The sequence below is a fragment of the Megalops cyprinoides genome, chromosome 17 (assembly GCF_013368585.1).
Source record: "Megalops cyprinoides isolate fMegCyp1 chromosome 17, fMegCyp1.pri, whole genome shotgun sequence".
NCBI classification, from domain to species: Eukaryota; Metazoa; Chordata; class Actinopteri; order Elopiformes; family Megalopidae; genus Megalops; species Megalops cyprinoides.
Window position 1 is genome coordinate 28,040,587 of NC_050599.1, and position 9,998 is coordinate 28,050,584.

Below are 9,998 nucleotides of genomic sequence, written 5' to 3' on the forward strand. Positions count from 1 at the left end.
GGTGATGATGTGGTAACGCTGGTTACGTATGTAACTGTGGTTCTATGAAGGAGTGGAAGACCGCCAGAGGCAGTCAATAGACTAGTGAAAATCCTCATGCGCTCGCGCATTGGTCGAGAAATGTATAAACTTCTGTCACCACGTGACCATGACCAATGCAAGGTATATATATACCTGCTTGCAAGTCATGACTTCCTCAATGGCCATTCTCGCCCTGCCGAGTGACCAGAGGCTCTGGCGGTCTTCCACTCCTTCATAGAACCACGGTTACATACGTAATCAGCGTTCTATTTCAGTCCTTACAGACCACCAGAGGCAGTCAATAGACTAGTGGAAGACATATGTTAACTATGTCACGAGGAAACAAACTCAGGATCCGGTAAGACATTTTATTCGTCTTTATTTAAAACAGTTGACAGCATGTCCACATGTGTTGATGGAACTGATGCAACATTCAAATTGTAGAACCTGGTGAACATGCTTGAACAAGACCATGTTGCAGCTGAGCAAATATCAGATAAGGGGGCACCACGCAAAGCTGCCCAAGACATTGCCATAGCTCGAGTCGAGTGTCCTCTTAACGATCCAGGAGCAGCATGCCCCTGCTGCTGATAAGCAAAAGAAATTGTCTCAGTGAGCCAATGAGAAAGTCTTTGTTTAGAAAGAGGAGACCCCTTGTGTCTCCCAGCAAAGCAAACAAACAGTTGGTCCGAAGCCCGCTAGGGTGAGGTAACAGGAACGTAGTGCCTTAGCGCACGAACAGCATATAGGGCCTGATGCCTAGGGTCAGCTGCTGAATCAAACGCAAGCAAAGAAAAAGGCCTGTTGATAAACTGGGGCGATAGAACCTTGGGTAGAAAAGCCGGGTTAGGCCACAAGGTGACATGGCTATCCTCAGGGCCCCAACGCATACAATGAGTGCTAACTGACAGGGCATAAATTTCACCCACCCGTTTAGCAGGAGTAATAGCCAACAAAAAGGCAGTTTTGTATGACAGCCACTTGATGTCAGACGACATCACTGGTTCAAAGGGGGCATCACAAAGGCCAGTCAACACAATGAGGAGATCCCATTGAGGACACTTCAAACAGCTTGGTGGGCGTAAACAAAAAGCACCTTTAAGAAAGGCTGTAATTAGCCTATGAGAGCCCAATGACATTCCTGTAATTCATGACGAGCAGCAATAGCTGCCACATAGACTTTTATTGTAGATGGGGACCGGACAGAATGTAACAAGTTCTGAAGAAATTCAAGCACCTGAGAAACAGAACAGGTCTGTGGATCCAGAGACTTCTCTGAACACCATGTAGAAAAGAGTTTCCACCTGTTGTTGTACATTCTGCGTGTTGATGGTGCACGTGCATTCAGAACAGTGTCCCAGACCCCCTGTGAGCAATTCAGGAGCTGGAGCTATTGTGTCCCCCCAGGGGCCATGCCCAGAGGTTCAGTCTCTCCAGATGGGGATGCCAGAGGGTCCCTTGCATGTGAGACAGCAGGTCTCGTCTGGGTGGCAGAGGACATGGATGAGCTATTAGCAGGGACAGTAGCAGGGGAAACCATGGCCTGGACGGCTGGTGAGGAGCAATTAACACCTGACAGTTTGTCTGCTGGATGCGGCTCAGAGTCATCCAGATGAGAAAGGGGGGAGGGAAAGCATAAGGCAGGCGATTGGGCCATTTGTGAGCTAGGGCGTCCTGACCCAGAGAACCCGGCTCGTTCATCTCCGCAAACCAAAACGGGCACAGTGACGACTGCTGAGTGGCGAACAGATCTATCTCTGCTCTGCCATAAGTCCTCCACAATGCCTGAGCTACCTCTTTGTTGAGGCACCAGTCCCCTGCATGTACACCCCCCCAAGAGAGGGTGTCCGCTGTGCAGTTTGTGATCCCTGGGATATGAGCTGCTCTCAGAGATAGGAGGTGCATGTCCGCCCAGAGTAGAAGCTTCCGCGTCAGGGACCTGGTGCCTCCTTGATGGTTTATAAAGAACACCACTGATGTGTTGTCAGTCTGAATCAACACGTGCCTTCCCGTCAGCTCTGCTTTGAAGTGACAAAGTGTCAGTCAAACTGCCATTAGCAGTTCTAGCAGATTTATGTGCTGTGAGCGGAATTCTGACCCCCAGCTGCCCTGCGCACCCCGATGGTTCCAGAACCCTCCCCATCCTGACAGTGAGGCATCCGTTGTCACGACCTCTCTCCGTGCTGGAGGGGGTCCCAAGGGCACCCCACATTGAAAAAGACTCTGTTGACACCATGGCATTAGCGCCCTGATGCAACTCTGTGAAATCCGTATGGGGGTACACCTGTGCAGTCTCGGGGACAGGTGTTTGGAAATCAGCCACCGCTGGAATGGACGCAGATGAAGGAGGCCGAATTTCACAACTGATGTTGCTGCTGCTAGAAGCTCTGCAAGGCGAAGCAGGGTCAAGTAAGGCAAGTAACGGCCCCTGCAGACCAAGGCAAGGGTCCTCCTGATGGCAAGCTGTCTGGCTGGGGTGAGTGAGCCAGCATTTTCCTGGAGTTCAGACTCATGTCTATGAACTCCACAGACTGAGAGGGAGTGAGGGAACTCTTTTCCCAGTTGATTGTAAACCCCATGGCTGTCACATGCTGCAACAGCTGCTGGGTTTGCACCACTACCTGCTGTGCAGAAGGTGCAATGAGGGGCCAGTCCTCGAGATATGGCAGCACCAGTAGCCCTTGACGCTGCAGAGGATCGAGAGCGACCCGCACGCAATGTGTGAACACACGCGGGGCTAGGGAGAGGCTGAAAGGAAGAACACAGTACCGGTACATGTTCCCTTGGAACGCAAACCGAAGAAAGCACCAATGTTCTTGGGCAATAGGCACATGAAAATACGCGTCCTTCAGGTCGACTGCAGTGAACCAGCATCCTGCATAATTGCCTGTGTTACATCCTTTATGCGAAGCATGTGAAAAGGTAAGTGTTTGAGATAGCGGTTCAGTCCTCTCAAGTCCAGGATGGGCTTGTGTCTGCCATCCTTTTTTTCACAAGGAAATAGGTTGAATAAAACCCATCTGGGTGAATATGTGGGTCTACATGTTCTATTGCACCCTTCTGTAAAAGCTCCAGGATTTCTAAGTGAAGAGCATGTGCCTGTTTGGGGTTGCAGACCACTGTGGGTCGTACCACTGTATGTAGGGGGGATCGACGGCGGAACTGGAGACGATATCCCTCCGAAAGTGTACATAGGAGCCAGCGATTGGAGGTGATTTCTCGCCACCGGTTGAGTTGGGGGGTTGTGAACCGGCCCGCCGTCGACCCAAAGGAGTCAGCAGCGCGGGGCAGTGGTTCTTGTGTCCTTGGGGGGGCGCCGTCGACCCAAAGGAGTCAGCAGCACGGGGCAGTGGTTCTTGTGTCCTTGGGGGGGCGCCGACGAAGTGGAGCACCCGAAGGCGTAGAGAAGTGTTGCCCTTGGCGGCCAGCTGGCTGCCCGTGGGCCTGAGTGTGTCCATGCTCGTTGGTGGGATGATGTTGAACATGGCGTGGAGCTGGGCCACAATAGGGGGCAGCATGAAAGCGAGAGATGTGGTCACGGTGCTGTGACGGAGGAGCCTGGTTGGGATGTTTAAGTGCTGGTTGAGGGCCAATGAGGCAGTTACGAGTCTCAGAGGCAAGTACGTGCCGTTCTAGGGCCTCCGGGGCTGCAGGACCAAAGATCTGTCCAGGAAATAAGGGCAAAGTCCTTAGGCTATTACGACATGGCTCTGGCAGTGGGGACTGAGCCAACCACACTTCCCTACTGGCTTGAACTAACATCCCTAGCGTGCAACCACATTCATTAGCAAATGCACCAAGTGCCTGAAGAGAGGCGTCCATTAGCTCATTCATTGTTGTATCCACAGTGGATGTAAATGATGTATGCCTCGCCAGCAACAGGTGAGCCAATGAATTACCAACTCTGCCCAGTGATGCTGTGGCACTGTAAGCTCTACCCAGTAGGTCATCCGTACGGCAGCACTCTGCATTTGGGCAGCAAATGACCTGACGTAGGGCTTCATCAGGAAAAATTATAAGGGAGGCAACACTGGGCTCCACTGTAGGCATTCTCCCAAGCCCCACACTGTCAGGCTCCACCATTGCTGCCAGTGCATGAATGGTCCAACCTGGTCTGGATGACATAGCTGATTGGTATGCTTCAGTGAGAACACCAGTGAAGTCTGGGCAGTGCGGCATGCAAAGCTCATCAGGTGAATTTACAGAGCGCCACAAGAGATTAGATGGTCCTGGCATAGCCTGTGGGGTGTCCAGTTTAAGGCAAGCTAAAGCCACCTTTAGAGTGATCTCTGTCTGAGCCATCAGTAAACAGTGACTCAGAGGCAGTCACTGACACAGCATCAGAGTCGATCTGGGTGAATGAGCTTACACTAGGCTGTGAGAGGGGTGAGGGAGGAACATGTTGGCCCTCCACCTGTAGCTTGTCAGCAGGAGTCGGATGTACAGCAGTCAGCAACGCTTGTAGATGCTCAACACTGGAGGATAGCTCAGATATTTTACGAGCTAATTCAGCAGACGATTTTTTTTCGCCTTTGAGCCTGATATGTCTCCAGATTTCCTCTTCTTCCCATTCTTCTTCAGCACACACCCCTGAAGGGGGAAGGGTGGTGTCTGACCCTGGGTCCAGCCCAGCTAAGCGCAAACGGTGCAGCTCCAAAGGCATCACGCTACAGGCTGGGCATGGGTCAGTCAGTGCCTCATGTAGGTGGTTGATACCCAGACAGGATGCATAACAATCATGTCCATCCATCACGTTCATGACGCCATGGTACTGTACACACCAAGCAGACTCCATTCAGGTAGTCAGTAGAAAAGTGCAAGATGAATAAATATCCAGAGACAGAAAAATGCAGTGAGTGGCTACCACATAGCACCACTGATGTTAGCCAACTCAGAATAGCTAAGAGCTAACACTGCCACTAGTGAGCAGGTGCCTCAGCAGTTGTGAAGCTCTCCTGGATAATTAGAGCGGAGCCGTTCAAACACGGGCACTCAATGCGTTGACCAACTAGCACACTTACCAAGATTCCAGCATTATCCGGTTAGCAATGTGTCAGTTATCCAGTAAGCTCACCGTCTGTGTGGGTGCTCACGGAGAGGTAAACAAAGCAAACCGACAAGCCCGCGTTTAGCAGGTGTTTGGCTGCAATGCCAATGTAAGCAGTTCCTGAGGCTAGCAACTCGGGCGACAGCTGTCAGCGGTGTCCTGGTGCAAAGCGAGTGGAGCTGATCAGTACACGGGCACTCAACTCAATATCGATGATATCGTTGGAGAAAGAAGCATGAGTGGAGCCGCACAAATGCGTTCACTTAAACTCAAATAGTCGCCTAGACAACACAATAGCAAGTGGAGCTGATCAACACATGGACACTCAGCTCAATTCACGTAGGGAGAAGTCTATGGATTGAGTGAGTGGAGCTGTTCAAACGCAGACACTCAACTCAAATACTCACCTAGACAGAATAGCGAGTGGAGCCGATCAACACACAGACACTCAATTCACGTAGGCAGAAGCAACGGCTTGAGTGAGTGGAGCTGGCCAGTGTACGGGCACTCAATTCAATATACTCATGTAAGGGAGGAAATCCAAACGGAGTATCCAAATCTTCTGAGACACAGCCGGGGAGGGCAGAGGCTGCGGCTCCAGAGGGGCTGCACTGGTCTCAGATGATTGAAGTAATCCCAACAATTCAAATGTCTCAAGACCACGGCGAGAATGAGAAAGAGGAAGCCATGACTCGCGAGCAGGAGTATATACAGTATACCTCGCGTTGGTCATGGTCACGTGGTGACAGAAGTTTATACATTTCTTGACCAATGCACGAGTGCAAGAGGATTTCCACTAGTCTATTGACTGCCTCTGGCGGTCTGTAAGGACTGAAATAGAACCTGACTTTGCTAACTAGCTAGCTGGTTAGGTAGCATAGCTAACCTTACACTGGCCTACACTCACTGACACCCTGTAGGTCTTATCCCTCATGCTTGCCCTGACTAAACCGGTGATATGGCCCTCAAAACAAACTGAATTCCTCCACATGCCCTGATTTATAATGGTTTTCGCCCCGCTGAAAACTTCGGGTCTCATCCTTAAAGAAGAGGAGAAAACGGCTAAGCGACACCATTGCTGCTAACAAATGAAAATAGTGAGTGGAAAATCAGGGCTAAAATCGTGTAGTGTGAACATGGCCTTAAGTGCTTCTGTGAAAAGTGGCACACCTCTGTTACTACCAAGCTAATGCAGACAGGGGGCGGTCAGGCTTCATCAGACGAAGTTTTATTTACTTATCCCCTCCCATTTTTGGTCCATGTTTCACTGTAAAACTGTTCCTGTTTAGAAACGGCCTGAATTAAATTGAGATTAAATTGAGTTGTGACATACAATTGTAGCTAGCTAGGAATAACAGCATATTTTTTTGGTTAATATAGTAGAAATTATGCAATATAAATTATGTACAAAACTAAAAGTATTCGCAGGTTCTATGCCTTAGGCCAGGTTCACACTACACGATTTTAGCCCTGATTTTCCACTCACCGACAGTTTTTGGAGATCGCCGACAAAAGCCCCAGATCAGAGGCAAATCAATGTTCGCTTGGGGCTCGCAAATCGGCTCTCGATTGCTATGTGTGAATTGTTCAAAGACGCCATCCGAGAGACTTGCCGATGTCTCACAGACGTCCGAAAGATCTGGACCTGTCGGGAGTCCAAATCCTGTAGTGTGAAAGGTGTTGTGACCCGGTTGTGACTGGCAACGGTGCGGCAATGAGCTACAGTCAACGAGAGTGCAATACATGGGGTGAGGGGAAACCCGGGTGAGGAGTTGTACAACATCAACAAGCATGGCTTCAACGAATGTTCCGCAGTCTGCTTGGAGCCAAGAAATGGAGGAAAATTTGGTTGAACTTTGACAGGAGCACCAATGCTTTTTTGATGTTTCAAAAAAATAATAAATTTCTGCAGTACTGTGAATATGAATTCACAACTTAAGGCTGTGACTCTTACATTACAATTTAATTACATAATATCAATAATTGCAATACCTTGTCAAAATACATATATTGTGAGATGATATTTTGACCATATTGCTTACAGATCGTATTATCTTTGTCTACAGTAGCCATTTTTGGAAGAGAAAAATCCCTGTCTCGCGCATGGTATCGTGTCATTCCCCTTGTCACTTCTCGTGTGTGTTTTCGTGACAAAACATAGTTTGGAGACCAGACAGACTTGTCAGGGATTCCTCCTGGTGAAAGATCTTGTAATGTGTGACGCCCCCCGTTGCTGATCAGTCATGTAGGGTGAAAACCACAACGACTTCAAGATTCCCGATTACAAGACAGCAAGTTATGTAGTGTGAACAGTACAGTGATCTGACGATTTTGAAAGTCATGTAGTGTGAACCTGGCCTTACTCAATGCAGGACCAGCAAACAATAGTAGTAATAGTAATAGAAGTAAACAATAGGCTAGTCCTCCTGAATCATGTTGCTTTCAAAAACAAATTGCCCAATTATTACGCTGAAGATCAAAGCTTGGAATAACAAGCAAACTGTCAATTGACATTACCTGAGCTTATAGCAACTAACGTCATTCATTTTATAACGGAGCTCCGTTTTAGGCGGCGACATGACAACCGTCAATGACTGCATAACCATCCTGGAGATGAGCTTTCAGTCCCCTTTTCCTTGCCTCCTCCACCTTTGGCCAAAGGCGAGCGTGGGCTTCTTGGTTCTCTTTGCAGAAGTGCTCCCTGAAGCGGATTTTCATCTAGTTGCACTGTGTTTCGCAGTTGCTCAGCTGAGAGGGGAACAGTCTTGGTCAATCTGACCATCAGATCACCTCTTCTCTGATGTTTTCCCCCTCTCTCTCAGGGACACCATTCAGCCGTTGCAACCATCTCCGTTTGTATTTAGCATGCTCCAGGCACAATTCATGCAGTGCTGCATTCTCTTTCTGAAGTATCACCACTTGTTTCTTCAGCTTTTCCACATCTTCAATAACTCTTTTCATGACTGATGTATTCGCATCGACCGACTCTTTGATTTGTACAGTCGCCTTAGTGTTTTCCTTCAGTTGCCTCTCAATAGTTTCGATAAGGTCCACTTGATCATCAAATTTATGAGTGAGACTTTGAATGGTGTTCAAAAGGACTCTGTTGGAGATCTCTTCCTTCTCAGAGGTCTTTTTCGTTCTCTTCGGGTTCGGGCTTTTCAAAGGGGTATGTTGCATGTCTGATCGTGAATCACGACCCTCGATCGGGATCTCAATTTCCTCTTGTTCCATCAAAACCATAGGCAGAGTTTGTGGGGAGACAGGGGGGGCATTGCCCCCCCGCGCCTGAAATATGTCACTACATTAAGTCCAAAATTAATCTGTTTAATTACATGCTTTGTGATTAATTAATGTAAATTGATCGCATATATCAATATTTGCCGTGAGAAGCATTTAAAATATTTTAAAATATCCCTAGCTAGCCTGCAGATGGGTAGCCTATCGTCTATCTAGCCGTCCATGTATGCTAAAAAGTAGCTCGCTAGCCTGTAGTGGGCTATTATTAAAAGTGGCTTGCTTGCCTACCTTATACTTAGCCTTTATGTGCATGATAAAAGTAGCTGGCAAGCCTGCTGTCGGGTATGAAAGAAAGTAGCTAGCTAGCCTTTTCGTGTATGATAAAAAGCAGGAAGCTAGTTAGCTAGCTAGCTAACTAATCTGCAGTCAAGAAACTGTTTTTGTGTTGCTTGACATGTGTTAATGTAACCCTGAAGGAACTATTTTTGTCGGCAAAGCCGAATAAACGACAAAAAACATAATTTGTTATCTCATATTATCGTTACTTGATAAACAGCCTTGTTTGTAGAACTGTTGTATAAAAGCAATATCACACTCAAGGTTGTGCTGTTATACTGAATATCAGCACGGCTGTGATTATCTTCGGCACTCGGCTTGCAGCCTCGTAACTACGACCGAATCACAACCGTGCTGATATTCAATATAACAGCACTACCTCTCGTGTGATTGTTTAAATGCACAGTGATGTATGGGGTCAAAGGGGCATCATAGAGACGCGTTACTTTTTCTATAATTAATCAAAATTAACGCATTATTTTGACAACCATACAGTAATGCAATAAAATAAAATAATATAATTCAGATTTATTTCTTACAATCATTTTATGTTTGGTTTTGTAATAAATTCATTTTTGAGCCTTCACATTGAGGACAACATAACAGCAAACCTATCACCTGAGAAGATAGCCAACATATACGCAGAACTCAAAAAAGGCATTTACTTCTACACTAGATAGGACACTGGTTATTTAATATATATATTTTACAAGCCTACTGTAACAACAGGCAACACTGTTGCTGAGCATTTTCTAATTGCATGTGTGCGCACTATAAGTTGGATATGAGTGAGTATGCATATTTCATAGCTTTCAATTTAACACGAAATTAGTTCATGTGTACCCTAAATGTTTTAAAAGGGTACATGAAAAATGCCAAACAGTATAATATAAACAAATTGATATTTCACTTTTAACAGACTTTAACTTCATGGATAGTGCGTTTCAGCTGTGTGCACTCATGTGTGAAAGACAAATACCCTACATAAGCCTATGTGTGATAGGCTATCATACAAAGTGGTCAGAAACTGATTTGATGCACCGTGTTGTTTGGCTTTATGGCAAGGTTGGCACTATTGTCTTCTGTTACTTTATGTATATGCGTAACATACCACGCAATAGTTGAACTGTGTACTGACGTCAGTTAAAAAATGTTTGCCCCCCCCTCCCCAGCGCAAATGTCAAACTCCGCCTATGATCAAAACGATATCTTCCTCCTCACTCGCTTGTAGGGATAGGCGATACCAAACTTTTTAAATTCCGATACGATACCGATACTTTTTGTTACAATTTTAACGATACTGATACCGATACCCAGGGGCGCTGGTAGGAATTTTGGGCCCCCTAAAAGGTTA